General features: G+C 36.1%; 1 protein-coding gene across 4 annotated transcripts in view; it reads left to right on the top strand.

Moving 5' to 3' along the window:
• FSTL5 (follistatin like 5) overlaps window positions 1-16,892 on the top strand; it is a 402,914-nt gene that overhangs the window by 63,631 nt on the left and 322,391 nt on the right. Inside the window, exon 1 of one of the 4 annotated variants that reach the window (XM_068681116.1) lies at window positions 13,988-14,130. The exons of the other annotated variants lie outside the window; for them this stretch is intronic. The gene's annotated coding sequence lies outside the window, so the exon portion shown is untranslated. Of the gene's footprint in view, window positions 1-13,987; window positions 14,131-16,892 lie in introns of those variants that run through there. 4 annotated transcript variants of the gene reach the window in all.

Raw genomic sequence — 16,892 nt, 5'->3', positions numbered from 1 at the left:
ATCGTGAAATTGAGTACAGAGAACCAAAAAATTCTTATGCTAGCAATTTTTTTCAACAGTCTATTTAAGTAGAAATAGTGTTTCTGGTTGGAAAGATCTGTGCTCATAAATACATGAATTGAATGACAGTATGTAATATAATCTAATTATGTTTTTTATGTTCCTATGTATGATACAATGCTGTGATAAATCAATCATAATTATATGCCTGTTTTTAACCAGAAAGAACCTGAGTGTATAGGTAGTAAGAACCTTTCTGTGGGAGGGACTCTTGCGAATAATGTGATGATAATGTTGGAGCCAATAGATACACATATTAAAGTATAAAGTATTTTCAAATGAATTCTTATACCAAAGTTTCCTATGGGTTTTTACAAGGCACCTTTTTCTTGGTAGAATACCCTTTTGGAATCTAGGTCTAGTAGCAAAACCATTAGTCTCACGTGTACCTTGACAGTGACCATGTCTTGACTAATGTCATGATTTTTTTTTTTCCAGAAAACAATGGGGAGCTATGTTGCTAGTCCCTGAACTTAAATACATGTTTCATTCCCAAGACCAACCAAGTATTAATCTGTTTTGTCAGCTACAGTTAGAGGAGTCAGAAATATTAATATGCAGGGGAATTTAGAGATGCTGCCTAGAATCATTCCCTGGACTCTACAGATGTGTGTTAATAATGTTTTTTATATTTCACCGCATTTATATTGTGACGCTAATTTCTTGGGGAGGTACTCTGTCAGTGAGTGCAGCGATCAGTCAAAGGATAATGATTTTAAACAAAAAGACAGGTATATCTAGATTAGATGTTAGGAAGAAATTCATTACTCAAAGGGTGGTGAGGCACTGGCACAGGTTGCCCAGAGAAGCTTCAGATCCCTGAAGGTGTTTAAGGCTGGGTTAGATTGGGACGTTGGGCAACCTGGTCTGGTGGGAGGTGTCCCTGCCCATGGCAGGGGGGTTGGGTGGTCTTTAGTGCCCCTTCCAGTCCCAACCATTTTGTGTTTCTATGATTCTCCTACATGTGTCTCTTATTTAATTCTAGAGTATGCTCAACAGATTTTTCATTTGAAGACTTTTTTTTTTTTTTTGCATAGCAAAACAGTAGCCTTGATCTTCACCAGTTCACAAGTTTACTTCTTACATTAGATGCTCCCTCATTTTGGAAGGTCAGTGAGAAACACAAGGATTTTACTCGAGTTCTCCAGGGAGAGAGGCTATCAGCAATCTTTTAAAATTTGTTCTGCCTGAAACACCTGGTTGCCAAGGATGGAAAAATGTGTTTGCTTATTCTAAGAATTAGTTTCTGATTATGAGTACCAGTAGTTGAAAAATACAGGTTGTTCTGCTTGGGGATAGCAGGATAGGTTATTGGGTATTTGTATGGCAGGTATTTCTGCTCACTGGTACCAAGCAGATCTCTTCAGTAGAGATCACAGTACTTTAGGATCCATGGGGACACGTGTCTTGATGTTCTGTTATTGAAAGCCTGCCCAGATTTTCTTCCTCTGAGAAGATGTTCATCACCAATGAAAGGAAAACATATAAAGTGTTCCTTCCCTTTTTCCTTCATGTGCAGTTATGTATGACTGGCTACACATACATGTATTAAGCACTGGAAGGTTAACAAAAACTCTGGGTATGCTGTGCCTCCTGACAGACTAATCTTGACAAGGCAAAATAACTCTTCTTTGTATTTCACAGACATAAATCCTCCCAGCAACGTTTGAGGTTGAAAGAATCCTCAATGTATTTTTTTTTCTTTCCATGGGAGACTTTCAGAGGTGCCAAATGAAAAGCAGATTGCAAAGCTTCCTACCACTGAAAATAAGTGAAAAAATCTTAAATTATCCTAGATAAACAAGCACAGATACGGAGTCATGGTATGTTTCCTGCTACCATGGAGATGTTTGCTAGCAGTGAGGTATTTCGAGAAGTTGGGTGTCAGTTTTCAGACAGGCAGAAGTAGATTACAATTTCAACTGGGTTAACTAGGCAATACAGTATTTCTTCTTCCAAGTCACTTTCACAGTATATGATCTCTCTGTTACCTGCAATTCCTCAAATGCAATACAAATTCATTTATGGCTGGACAACCTTCAAGAACATAAACACATTCCTCTACTCCCTGTTCCACCTGATCCGAACCCCCTTTCCTCCCAATATATATTGTTGCGTTATCAGAAGTATCTGAGCTACATTGTCTAGTTCTCGTTTGCCAACTAATTTCCTTAGCTGTGCAAGGTATGTTTAGCCAGGGTTGTCTCAGCCCTCAGTGCACCGGGATATCTTCCAGGATTGTGCTGCTTTTACTTCTGTGACTCGTACAAATTTGCAGTCTGTATAGCACATCCACCCTTGCTTATGCAGATCTTTTATTTCATATTTTATTAAATTTCACTTCAGGATTCGTTATTTGAGAAGATTATTCAAAGGATAAAAAATAAAATAAAATAAAATTCGTTAAAGTAAATTTTGGTTAGATTTAAAACTACAAGACTCTGAAGCTTTCTTGGGTCTTGATGAAAAGCTTTTTCCTCAGAAGTAGAAAAGGTTTCTTCTCTAGTGCATTCACTATTCGGGCTTGGTATCTTACTGGCCTTACTTGCTTACTTTTTTTGTTTCTCCTTCTGGCAACATAAACTTCATGATAGTTTATAGATGTTCTTGACTGAGGGGGAATTCCATGGGCAATAAAAGATATTAGAAGGACACTTGCTATTTCTGTCTTGCCAGGTTCACCACAGGGCAAGCTTCATTGCCCCACATGGGATTAAATTGAAGATCAGAGGTTTGGCTGATAATGGGAATCAAATCAATGTACTGCATCTTCCTAAGAGATGTAGAGTTGATCACAGTTTTATGTTTCTAAATGTCTGCATTTATTCCAATTTCTGTGGTCAGCTGGAAAGAAACACTATTTTCATTTCTTTAGTTAAGTTAGAAAGGCAAGAAAAGGTGAACAAGAACATAGAATGATGTTAAATTTATTCAAAACCCATATGGTCATTGTATGTGCTGAAATTAACTGCATTACTACCACTATTTTTATTGTTGTTGCATCTGAGCAGGAGTTAAATTTACTGAGTTAAAAATAAAAATAATTATGTTGATGCCTTTCACTATTCCTTTCACTTTCACCTTTTACTATAGACAACAAATTCAGATGAGTTCACCAGATGGCATTAGTTAGGTTCTGTGATTATGATTTGGTTTATATGTTGTATCTTTTTAATTCAAAGTTGCTAAGCTCAAAAAGCTATAATGGATAATTCTTTTATAATACTTGGATATATAAATCTCTGGTTACATATGATTATGTATTTTCCCTCATGGCTTACAACTATTTATTAAAATACATATATATAATTTTTATCTGTATATTTTGCTTGTGGAATTTGGGGGCATAATGACTGATGAGCAAAGTGTTTGGAAAAAAATAATCTGGGGACATCATGGGATACCCTCAAAATAGCAGGAAAAGTTTTAGTCATAAAAGTTTTTATATTAAATAGGCTTCTTCTAGGTGTATGATTATAGAAGAGGTACTTCAATATAGGACTTTCATAGGTTCTTTAGTTCTAAAATAATAGTAGGGAAAATAACTTGCTGTGATTAATCTGATGATATGGGGGGAGTAACACTTATTTCTTCACTGAAATTTAACAAGGATGCTGGATTGTTCTCATACTGCAAAGGAAAATATTTTGTCTTCACAACTCAAATATTTTGTGCAGCAAACGTATTTTATTATCTTTGGCCCTTGTGTAGGAAACAGGTAAAGTATTAGGGCATACTGTTTTTAAAGACTGTATCACTGCAAACATGATCCAGCACTTTGGCTTTACACTGTTGAAATTACTGTCTGTATGAGTGATGTATATGTCCCAAATGTAATTTTAGTTATGAAATTAGGACTATCACATACAAGAGTTGATAGAGGGTTTTCCAAGTAGAAAGAGGAATATCAAATTAGGCATGGTAACACAGGAAACGTCTTCCCCTGTGACTTAAAGTATGATGTAGACTGCCTATATCGAACCACACAGAGCAAAGGAGAATAAGATTTACTTAATGTTTGAATGTGGTGCTTTTTATTTTGCTTAAAAGCCTTCACCTCTAATATCACAGCTATGCTTTATTACAAAGAAGACAAGTTGACAGAACATACCATTAAATCTCTTGTTGACTGATGATTAAAAACCAAATCATCAAGATACTGAAATTTTCTATCAGCTGCTTCCTGGGTGCACACGGCTTCAGACATCTTCTGAAAACAGTGCTGTTTGTATAAAATGCTGCACCAGTTGAGGAGCATTACAGCATTAATCTCTGACCAAACAACTCAGCAAGCAGGAATCTTTTTTAATCATGTTATTACAGAGTAGGACGAATATGCACAGGATGGGGAATTTTATTGTTCTCGTATCTGCTGTGGGTTCAAGTACATGGTTCTTTTATTCTGAAGGAATACCTCTAGTTCAAACAAGCTCTGAACTGTAGAAATGTAAGAAGCTGCCTCAACCCTGGGAGCTCAAATGAACAGAAAATGCTTAATTTCTGGTAAAGTACCAAAACTTTATATACCTGAAGAGAGTACTTTTTATAAAAAGCTAGTATATGGGTTGTAGCTGTGAATGAAGGGAGTCAGCCCTGTTACTTGACCACCTATATCAAAGTTAGTAACTTCTATTAACAAAGAGCTTTGGGAGCAGCAGTGGAAGTTAAAAAGTCTAATGCGCTCAAACTCTGAAAACATGGAAGACCTTTCTGCCGCTGCCTTGAGACTTCAGTCATGATTGGTGTTGTTTCTTCTTATCTTTAAACTTTTAATGTACTTTATTGACAGAATGTTCACTGTATGTGTTCATTAAAGAGACAGGAGGAAAAATGGTAATTTAATTAAGTGAATTCAAGATGTTTTTCGTCTCCAGAAAACCTGCATGCTACCTCAGGTTCCCTAGTACCTTTTTGTCTCAGTGTATATATGTACTCCTTATATTAAGTCAGAGCTTGAACTGCAATTCACTTCAAATTCACAGTAAGATGTACTTTAGAAGTACATTTTTGAAATGTAAAATGTATTTTAAAAGCAGAGTCTGAGAATTTTTTGGATGCCTTGTGTTAGAGCGAGTCAACACAGTGTTCTTGAATGGATGAAATGACAAGTCAAAATGCAGAAGCGACTTAGGGAACTGAAGCCTGTCTCATGTTTCTCTGTCCTGAAAAGATTCCAGCTGGAAGTAATGACATTAGCTTCTGTTTCCCAGGAATTGTATGGTGAAAGGAACCTGAAGTTAGTATTCAGTCACAGCTGAAACTCTGCCTTCCACCTGAGAGCTGAAGTATTTTTTCTTCTCTATTTCCATCAGATGATAAACAGGTTAATTTAAGCCATCATGAGAGCAGAGCAGGAGCATTCACTCAGATAATTGTCTTGTTTGCTGATGGCTGTTGCTTGTTAATGAGTCCTGTGCCTCTTTACTGCAAGCTGAGAGCCTCCCTTATTTGTGGGCACAACAGCAGTGATGTCTGGAGAATTTTTGATGGGTTATTTGGAAGAAAAAATGTCTAATCCATTACAGCATACTTTCAGTTAAATGTGTACTAGCAACAGGTTGGAATAATAAGAAGAAACAGGTTCCTATCAGGCAAAGCCACCTGCACTTAGATCTCTGCAATACAAGTTTCCACTGATGTCCTCAATGTAAACTGCAGGTGTATCGGTGGGATCAAATTTTCACAGGTGGTTATTTTCTTTCCTTTTTCCTTTCTTCAGATCTCTGTGGTGTACCTCATCAACCTACTTTTCCTGCTAACAGTCATCACGTCTGCATTACTCTTCCTGTTGATCACAGGGGACAGTACTGTACCTGAATTATGCAGCTTTCTTAGCTACAGCCCCTTGCCTTCCTTCCCCTGCTTCCTCAGCTTGGAACTCTGATGTGGAGGCTGCCATTAGGAAGGGCAAAGGTAACAAGATGCCCGGGGAAGTCATGCTGAAGTCATGCTATGCAGCAAGTCACTTGAACTCTTGATAATCTAGCTTCTTTCAGATCCATCTCCGTGGTGGCTTTGTATAACATAATAAACGTAGTTAAGTATTTCTGTTTCTGCAGGTGCTTTGACATGGTATCACCTAACCCCTGAAATGGCTATTTACTTATTTTTTTTTGTTTCCCTCAACTTTATGTATTTTTCCACATCTTTATTGACTTCTAGAGAGGATGTTTTAGAGAGAATCATTTTTATACAGAAGTTGATTTCTGTAAGAGCTCTACCATTTGTTGAAATCTAGGTTTCCTGCTCACAGAAAACCCAGTATTAGGATTCTTCTTTGTAGCTTACTGGTGTATTTCCCTGAATGTTTCAGATTTGCTGTCCTACCTAGGTGTGCACTTCCTGTAGAAAACCAAGTTTTCTTTTAGTGAATTCTCTCTCATATATGGGTATATTTGCACAGCAAACAAACAAGGAGCATTTTTTTTCTTTCCTTGGGACCTACCTGCAGTTCTTACAACCTTCATGTAAACTGGATTACTGCATGTGAATATTTTTACTTCAAACTGCAACTTTCATATTTGAATGCGGGTAGAGAAGAGAGCTCTTAAAAAAGACCCATGTATTTCCTATTATTGTTAATTTCTAATGTTGCATCCTAGCTTTTGTCACTAGTGGTATATATGAATCCAGACAGCTTCTTGAAACTGAAGGGTGAAGAACAAAGCAGAGGGAGGAGACCCTTCTTTTCTGCAGTACTACAGCTGAATATTTCAATCTTGAAATAAATAGGTGTTGTTCATTAGTGCTCTCGATCTGAAACTTTTCTCTAACCAACAATACATTTTTAAAATGTAAGAGGAAAATACTTCCTACATGGAGAAACAATAAAACATTTAAGGATTCTATTTTTTAATATAAAAAGGGTATTTTGAATGGTTACATTACACAGGGGACACATTTTATTTACTTACTTATTGAAACTTAGAAGCAAGAAGATGTTAATCTGCTGTGTTTTCTGCATTGAGAAGGGGATATTGAGGTCATGACAGTCAGTTAGTAACTGCTTAGTTCACCAACAGTATTACAAAGTGAAGCTGCTCAAAATCTTTAAAAGTCAAAAGACTTCACAAAATAGTAACTGAAGAAGCTGCTCTTTATAAAAAATGACATGGCACTTGAAGGCTACTTGTATTGATGAGGTGTATATTTGATCTTTATCCTTCACCTGAAATGGCTTAAAATTATCAAAATCTAGTTTCTTGAATATTTTAATGCAAGCTCACGATTTTCAAGCCAGGATGATAATGAGTTGCTCACATTAATTTTCTGAGAAATGGAAGTGAAATCCTACCGCTTAATTATAACATACATTCATGAATACATCAAAGTTTATAGGATATTAGCCAAACTAAGCTGATATCCCTGCAATGAAAAAACATGCAGATGATAGAAAGAAGTGCTTATTACAAAAAAAATAAAATTTCCCAACAGCTTGTGTTTTATTTATGTCACCATTATCATGGTGGTGCAACAGTATGGGCACATTTTCCTTTTTCTCACTTAATATTTCACTCTTTTTTCTATTTCATCATCATTTACCAAGTATCCTTGGCCCATTTATGTACCAAACACAGCAGGAAGGGCCCTTTATGTTGGTGACATGTATTTCCTCATGTTAACAGTTTTCTTTCTTAAAGACAACTTCAGCAAAATATTAAGAAACTGCAAAACAGAAATTAGAAGTTTCAGATACATTTGGTAGTGGTTGCATAAGCCTGCTCCCACAGAACTAAATCTTTTCTTCTTAAAATAATTCTTAGCTAATGCCAATAGAACGGCTAATATATACTAACCTTCTTGTAGAAACATTAACAGTGAATCATAAAACTGGAAAGGAAATTTGAACCATTTGAGCTTGAATTGCAGACTTTAGGCTGATAGTAATTTATTTTTTAAAGTTGTTGCTATGTGTTGAAAGATATGATAATAATGGTATTCTACAGCTAAGTAATTTGTCTTGGCAATTATTCATACTAGAAGAAGGATAAGAAGTAATGTTAATAATTCCCTTATTTCCTTATGCTGTATACAAAACCTCATTACAGTAATTTATTGGTTATTATATTTGAGGAAATTAGTTAATATATTTTCTTGGTGTACTTGAAGGACAGAAATAAACGGTTCTACAGGAGACAGATGGTAAAATAATTGCATGCTGCATTTATTAATATTGAATAAAAAGAGCTACAGCATCAACAGTTGTGAAAGCTGCTGTCATGGCCAGCCTTACCTTTGTTGTAACTCCTACACACAGCTTTGAAAATGTATCCCTCAACAGCTGTCTGCTTAAATGGTAGCTGTGGAGTGAATTCTAACTTTGCTGACTTCCTAAAAAAAAAAAAAAAAAAAAAAAAGAGTCAGTCACTATGTGGCTTATTAACATAATTAGTTGTCATAAAGATGCAAGCCTGAAGATGTACTTGCTAATTAGCCATCTGAAATCTGATGGTTGTTCCTCTTCCCTTCCTCCCTTCATAATCCTTCTCTCTTATTGAAGAGAGATGAGGATTGCATTGTACTTTTGAAAAAAAAAAAAAAAAAGTAAAAAAATCACTCCAATATTCTTTCATCCTGGACATCAAACAGGGGGAATTCAGATAAATGGAACAATTTCACATTACACAGTTCTTGTGTCTATTGTTCTTTGAAAAATCCACCTTCCACAAAACCCATAAAGTTTTTAAAATATTTTTTGCGCTTCTTGGAAGATGTTGAAATGTCAGTAAAAGCCATGCTGTTGTTTTATTTTCCATTTTATATATTGCAGAACAGTTTCTTATGGTCAGATGAGTATAACAATCTCTGACATCTTGTAATAACATCTGTAAAGAAATTCACTTATACTATTATTAATTTTACACTGGAAACTTAGACTCAGATGGTCAAGTGCTGAACTCCCAGTGAATTCAATAGAAATCACATGTTTCAGATGGTTCTGAGAATTCTGAAAATTCTCTTTGGTATCTAAGTAAATCCATCTTGAAGGTCCCTATTCAAGTTGGTTATCTATTCCTTTGAACTTGTGGGCTTGTATTGCAGTTATCTTGTTTTACTCCAGTCTTTTTTGCTACTACTTCTATAAGTCATTTACATACTGACAATTTGTAGTGTAAACTCTCAAGAACTATCATCAAAACTTACTGTATGGTGTAACATTTGTGACGAGCTTAATGTTGTGGAATTCAAACCCAAGGTTTTGACTGTCAGAGCAATCTGGAGTTCCAGGTGTTTTTTTTTTTTTTTTTTTTTAATCTAACCCTAGAAGTAGGGGAAAAGATACTGTGTCCCAGTAATGAGTATTTCTTTGGTCTTCAGCAGAAAGCTGGAAGCCAGTCTCATCTGATTTCCCATATGAGCTGTTGATTATGGCTTTTTGCATTTTAAGTATTGGGACTCCTATGAGGATTTGGTTACTGTGCCTATGTTCTGTATCCTACAGAGTTGACAATTTTTCCTGACTGCTCAAACTCCAAAGGCTGTAGTTATGCAAAGAAACAAATATTAAACACCTAGAACTTTTCTGAGCTGAGTAAGAAACCATTTTGCGAAGTGCCTCCAGATTGGAAGACAAATGCTGAAAAGGTGTTTGTGAATTCAATCTGGGGTTTATCTAAAGGTTGTTAGCAGCCTGAACCCTAACTTGGATTTAACTGTTGATGTATGCTAGCACAACGCCAATGAAATCTGGCACCCGTCTTTCAGTTACCACCACCAAGATTCAAGGGCAAAAAGTTTTATTGAATATTTTGTGTAATACTTAATGTGAAACTATGAAAGATGCATTTATTGCAGGTGGCCTTTCAACAGCTACCAGCTTGGAGTTCATAAACAGTAGGTGAGCAACAAGTTGGCTAAAAAAAAAAAAAAAAAAAAGTCAAGTATCAGGGAGATGTGATTGCAGGCTTTTGTAGGAGGGAAAAATACACCTGCCCACTGTGTCGAATTAAAACAGTGGCAGCTGTGTTTGTTCTAGTGTGAAGCTGGGCAGTATTTTTCAGAGTATAATTAAGCTGGAAGTGAAGCCTACAACTATTGTGGTCAGCATCAACGTTTCTTTAAAATTATTTTCTTCTTTGACCTTTAAGGAACAGCAGAGTAATGTTAGACTGAATTTACTGTTTTTATTTTTTTTTAATTTTTTTCACTCCCCAAAAAGTTAAGAAGTCAGACAGGAGCCCCACAAAGTCATATGCAACACAAACATTTTATAATCATCTCTGACATACTTAGTGGCTTGCTTTATTGAAATCAGTGCTTGGTAATAATTGACAGATGTGTTGATACATTACTCCAGCTCTTTCACTTCACTTTTTGCTAGAGTAAATTTTATTTTTAATCTTGTTTAGAGTAGAAATGGTTAAAAAGATGTACAATTCAGATTTGAGAAATACACTCATTTTAAACAACTAAGTTCTCCAAGCCATAGTATTTATGCTGTACATCCTAAACAACATAAAATATTTGCCTTGACTAGTAAGGGATGTAGAATGAAGTTGCTACAAGAAATTGTGGATTTTGATGAGGAGAAGCATGTTCACCTAGCAAAAGTAAAAATTAAATTTGAATGGTAGCTGTCCTAGGAAATCAAGGGAGCACTGCAAGGGAATTAGTAATTACCTGATTATATCCTTGTGGATTTAGTCAAAAACTTGAAGTGCAGAGGAAACAGCATTATGTCAATTGAATTGCATGAGTTTCTGGTAAAAGCAGAACAAAATTCTACAGAACAGTTTGAGGACACAAAAATCTGGAAGAAAAAAAAAAGCAGAAAAAAATCCCCTAAACTGAGACATATATATATATAATTTTTATTTTATTTTATTTTTTTTGCTGACATTAAGAAATAATACTAGTCATTGTAGCATGGAATATGAATATGGCAGAAAATTTTAATTAAAATTTACAGAGAGGTACCTGTGAAAAGTTCCATGTACTAGATTTCTGATAAAGAGTCAAGTATTGAACTCACTTATTTTGAATTTTATTTATAAAACGTTGCAGTGTACATTATAAAGTGAACACCCTTCCTTCACGCCCCCGGATTATCACCATATCAGGAGATAAGTGGAGATTTAAAGTGTGTGACATATCTGACCATTCAAACTAGCAACTAAGCCTGAAAAAGAGCCTTTTGTTGTACCAAACTGTATCTCATCTCCTTTCTCTGTTTATTTGCTACAGTTCAATTTTCAGTGTGGTGTCTGTTTCGTTTAGCTGCTTTTGGGTAGCTCATGCTTTAAATCTATTATGAGAATAGTTGGCTCCTAGCTAACTAGCTTATTTGAAACAGTTATTAGCAATGAATGTATATGATTAATTTTAATTTGGAAAAGATCTCAATTTTGTTATTTGAGGAAGGTGATATCTGAGTTCAGAATGACAGAAAGCTGAGTTGGGTAATTTCAAGATTATAACTGCTCCCAGACATTTTTAATGGAGTTGTAACAGTGGAAAATCCAATCAAAAGACTTCTGTGATAAGAATGCAATGAGATTTGCTTAAAATTTTGCTTGTTTTTCAAAATAAAAAATGATTTTTAAAAAAATTTATTGTGGATTTTCTGATCTTGTGGCTTAGATCTGAGCTATTTACATAGACTCAGATGGCAATTCTTTATTTTGCAATCATCTGAATTTCAGATGCTAACAAACCCACATAAAACACCAAGGAATGTAGTATTTCTATTTTTCTACTTCTTTCATGTTATGCATGTGCATAGTACTACCTGACTTCATTTCTTCAAAGTTAATAGGAACCTTTCAATATAAATTTTAGTGTCCTCTGGGGCCCTATTTATAAACATTTTGTGACCCAAAAATGTAGGTAAGCAGGCCTATTTGAAAACCCTGATACACTGCTATCCCTCTAAAAATGCATGCGTATTTACTATATGAAACTTTGTGCAACTGTGTTTAGCATTGAGTTACCAAGATAATCTTTTGTAGAAGGTCTGTGGAGATCAGAAGATAGCAAATCATCTTAACTATGTAGCCCTCCCAAAGAAACATAATTAAAAATGTAATTTGCTCCTTTCCATGAAATGAGTTTTAACATGAATGCTTCAGTAAACAAATCTACCTATATAATTAAAGCAACATGCAAAAGCTATTTAAAGATCACAGAAGGAGAAATATGATATAAGGCCAACCTAGTGTCTCATCCTACAATTATTTTCAGTGCCAGTGAGACACAGGTGTTTTCTACATAAATAAGAAAAAATCTGAGTGTGATGGATGTGATTATTATTCATCTCAAACATCCTCTTTCCTTTTTCTTTCCTTTTCTAATTAGGTAGTTTCCAGCTGTTCAGCATTTGCTACTGTGAGATGTGCCATTGGAGAATCACTTCCCAAACTAAACAGAGCCATTCTGAAAGCAGCTTTCTCTTAAAATACAATTAGGAAAGCTATGGTAGATACTTCAACAGAGTTAGATAGACAAAAAAATCAGTACTGCAAGAAAAACACAATGGAGAAAAATGTGTATAAGATAATGCAAAAATAGAAGAAATCCATATGTGCAGTGGAAGGATAATGTGAGCTCTCTTGCAACAAATAAGTGACTTTATGTGGATGATTCTACAATGGTAACCAAAAAAGTGGTACTTGTCCTGAGCACAGAAGCAGCTGTATCTTTCTACAGATTAGCTGTAGTTGAACATAACATCCCTGAAAATGGGAGGGCGCTTAGAGAAGTTGAAAAAGCGGTAGTGAAGTGCAGCTTTATAAATTTTGGCTTATCTGTCTTGCAGTTTGATGTGGTTCTATGCTGCAGGAAGGACAAATGTTGCAACCAAGTCTCTAGGATGGGGTATGAATGAGAAAATCCTGGGCAGTTTCTGTGGGCTAAAGAAATGCTCATGAGTAGGTAAATGCTTTACCTACTCAGGCAGTAATTGATTGTTAGTCTGTTTAGTTAAGCGGGAAGGTGGATACGGGGAGTTCTGGGCTAGAGATGTATAATGGTTCTTCCTCCTCACTCGGGTGCAGCTGGCATTATATATATATTATTTTTTTTTTTTATATCACAGTCTGTTTACTTGCTCCTTCTTCAGTGGTCTGCAAATTCCATGCTGTCTGAGCTATCTATGGGATCTTTCATCTATAAGAGATAGCTGCCCTTTTTTTTCTGTTCTTTCTGTTGTGTGAAAAGTCAGTTTTCCCTGCCTCCCAAGGCTGCATCCCTTCAGCAACAACTGACTGACCCTTCTGGATTTCTGTTTGTACCTTCCTGGCCTCTGTTATCGCCTTGTGCTTGTACTAGTGGTATCCCGTTACGATCACATTTTATTTTTTACAGTGGTCAAGCTGCAATTTCCTGATAATGTAACATTAACGTTTTATTAGTTCAGCCTATTCATATGTATGCTCCTTGTCCCAGTGTCATCGAGTAGCTGACTCTACTGAGAGGCTGTCAGGAGATGTACAGATAGATAAATACAGTGCTTTCAGAACTACTTGTTATGCATGTCTATTTGTTATGGTAACAATACTAGCATATAATCAACGTTGTTTTGCAACACAAATAACTAAGTGTTTTTATTCCCTAAAAACATCTGGGAAAAACATCATGCTTGGTACAACGAAGTATGGCAATTTTATTCAGTTGTATTTGTACTTTTGATTTCCTTTCTGCATTTGAATATCTGAAGGAGTTTGAATTAGCCAGTACTCCTTTCTGGTGGCCCCTAGGGAGAAATATGAATAAATAACATTCAGAGCTTCTCTGCCTTGTGCTGGTACCTGAGACGTATATGCCACACATAGGATTCATGGAAGGAGACTATCCTCTCTTCTAGAGATGATGTGGGCAGAGGGTTAGCACAGGTGTCAGAGCAGTCCCTGATGGGTTTGAAATTTGCTAATTACTTCTACAGGCACCTGCGGCTCCTCCCCATGGCCTTAGTCCAATTAAGATAGCAGCTCCTCCCATTGCACAACATGCACTTTTTTCCTATCCCCAATGTCTTCCCAAAGAATCAACAAGATTTTAAAAGTGTTTTTCAGCTTGCTGGCAGCTGTACGATTTGTGAGGGCAAAACAGGCTTTTGCTGTTTCTTGAGAACAGGTAAATATTATAGATTTGTTTGCGACTTTAAAAATAATCTTTGTGTTAATTTTTTTCATCTATAAAAAGCTTTCAGTGTTTTAGCTGCACAGTACAAAAAAGCTAATATAACCATTGAATTATCTGTCTACTTTCTATAATTAGATGAAAAAGACTTAAAGGCTTTATTGCTGAAGGAAACATGCAGGAAAATTAAAAGCATGTAACCTGAGCATTAAAAAAAACAAAACAAAAAAAACCAAAAAAAAACTTAAAAGATAGTTTTGCTGTTGAAAGTTTTATAATTCTGAGGTAATGTGTAAGCACTGGTTATTATTTTTTAATATTGTTTTCATTGCTAATAATACTATTTTTTTCTATTAATCATCCTTGAATATGAAAATTGTCTGGCTTTTGAGTGCTAGGTTTTAAAACTTTCCCTGCTCCTTATAATGTCTTATTTGATAACTTAGTGAAGTGCCTCTGTATTTACAGAATTGATTTGTCATATAAGCTGTAGCTGTTTTGTAGTGGTGTTTTTTTTTTTTTTTTTCTCTTTTCTCAAAAGAGACGTTATCTATTAAAATGGCATAAGTTTACACTAAATTTTTAACTGAATTTCAGGGCACAAAATTGTTACAGATACCTTAGGAAAATGTAACTATACTATTATACACAGAATTTCCACTACCTACAGTTTGAGAGACAAAAAAAAATATGTTGACTGTAGCTTATTAAGATAGTTTTGAAGGAATCGTGAGGACATGTACAAATGTTTATTCTTTCTCTTATGTATCTGAAATTCCAAATGCTTATCAGATTCCAGCAAGAAATAGAAACAGTAAAATATAAGCTTTCTAGACATTACAGTACTCAGAATTAATATATGTATGCTCATATTGCACATGAGTATTTTAAAGTGGAATATCCTTCTCCTTTTTCATGGTTGTAGATTGATGTGTCCTCCAACTTACGGTTTTGTTGTGGCCTGATGGTAACATGTTTTTTTTCCTGTCCATCCTGCCTAAAAGCCGATGCTCATCATGCTTCTCAATTTTTCCTCATTCAGACCCTGTTAAGTCTGAATTTGTTTCTACCCAAATATGAGGCTTTAAAAAAATATTTTCTTTCACTTTAGTCCAAATAAATGTTGGCTTAAGAAATGTTCACATCAGACTAGGCAATCAGAGGTATCAAGCTGGTCTAGTATCCCAAGGAGTCACATACAATAGCTCTCTTAAACAGCCACATATTTGATGAGTGTTTTCAAAGTCCCATGTTCCTGGCAACAGTATTTTTATTTATGCACTTCTCATTCCCTGTAATGACAGTTATTTTGGCTTTGAAACAAAGCAGATTGTGGAAAAGTAGTGTCAGAAATTCAGAAGTGCTGGCATTTAGAGGAAATCATGACTAATTCATTTTCATTTAAAGATGATCTATGCAACCATGCACTGCAATTTTCCTCTTTCCCTCTGTATTTCTCCTCTTTCCCTATCTGCAGCAATCATGACAGTCAGCAGCTGCAAACCACACGCTGTGGCATGGGAAGGGCAGACACAGCCAGTTGTGATGTTTTTAAAATAGAGAAGGGATTTAACTTTCCTGACATGGCGAATGAGGGATAGGCTTGAGAGCCTCTCATTCTTATGCCATGTTACCATTTCCTCTGAAACTACAAATATCAAATGATATTTGTATCAACTCAGGTTCAGACTAACATTTTACATAAAAACTACTGATTTTATTTATTTGTATTGAGCTACAAAACATTTTGACGAGAGTTGTCAGAACAGAACTGAGCATCCCTGCTTGCTGAGACTTGAACACGCAGTGTACATGTTTGTAACTGAGGTGATAAAATGCAGCATACTCTTGCATATTTTATCAATACTTTTGAAGAAGACATTCAGTTAAGAAGTTATGCTTCCACTGACTTGTTGGAAAAGATCTTTCATGGCTGAAGGTGGATAGGTTAAATAAAACATTAAGCTGACTGGTCAAAAAAGGTCAGGAAAAAGAACACTTTGTTTTACTCCCCCACTCTTGCAAATGAAACTTATATTGGTGAACTTTGTGCATGGAGAAGTGGAAAAAAAATGTCTAAATGGACAAAAAGTATTGGTTTACATGCAGAAACCTAATAAGGCAATTAGCAAGGCTTGCTAAGGTGCTGCAGGCAAGTCACGTGGATTTATTCTGCCCTTCAGCTGGGCAGGAGGAGGAGATATCTGCGTTGCCTTCTCATAGATGGTTTCAACACATGGCTTGTGCTTAACATCTTTAAGGAATTGATTCTGCATCATAATTTTTCTAGTAAATGCTGAGAACTTAGAGTAGGTGTGCAAATTTGTTTGTTTCTTTTCGGAATTTTAATTAAGGAAAATAGATGCAGAGTATTAGGTGAGAGTGACAAAAGCCCATCTGCAGCCCAACAAAGGAGCAGAGATGCTGGCAGGCTGGGGAGACAAAATATGCCCATGCCCATCCCAGGGACCTTTGGCCTGCCAAAGGCCCATCACCACACAGCCATAGGAGCACAGGGGCACGCTGAGGGACAGGAACCCAAATGAAGGGCTCAGAGGAGGGGATGTCATGCTTGGGACCCTCCCAGGACAGCCCTAGCTCCCCAATGTGAAACCCATCATGATGAGCCAGTGGCAGGTTTGTGCCAAGGGGTATGGGGCCTGTGGGATGTAGGGGATCACACAGGGATCACTACAGTATATTTAGGGGAGGAACCAGAGGCAGGGAACGGGGAGGACTGAGGTAATTTGGGGAGG

The sequence above is a fragment of the Anas acuta genome, chromosome 4 (genome assembly GCF_963932015.1).
Source record: "Anas acuta chromosome 4, bAnaAcu1.1, whole genome shotgun sequence".
In the NCBI taxonomy this organism is placed as follows: Eukaryota; Metazoa; Chordata; class Aves; order Anseriformes; family Anatidae; genus Anas; species Anas acuta.
This window is presented reverse-complemented; position numbering and strand designations above follow the sequence as displayed.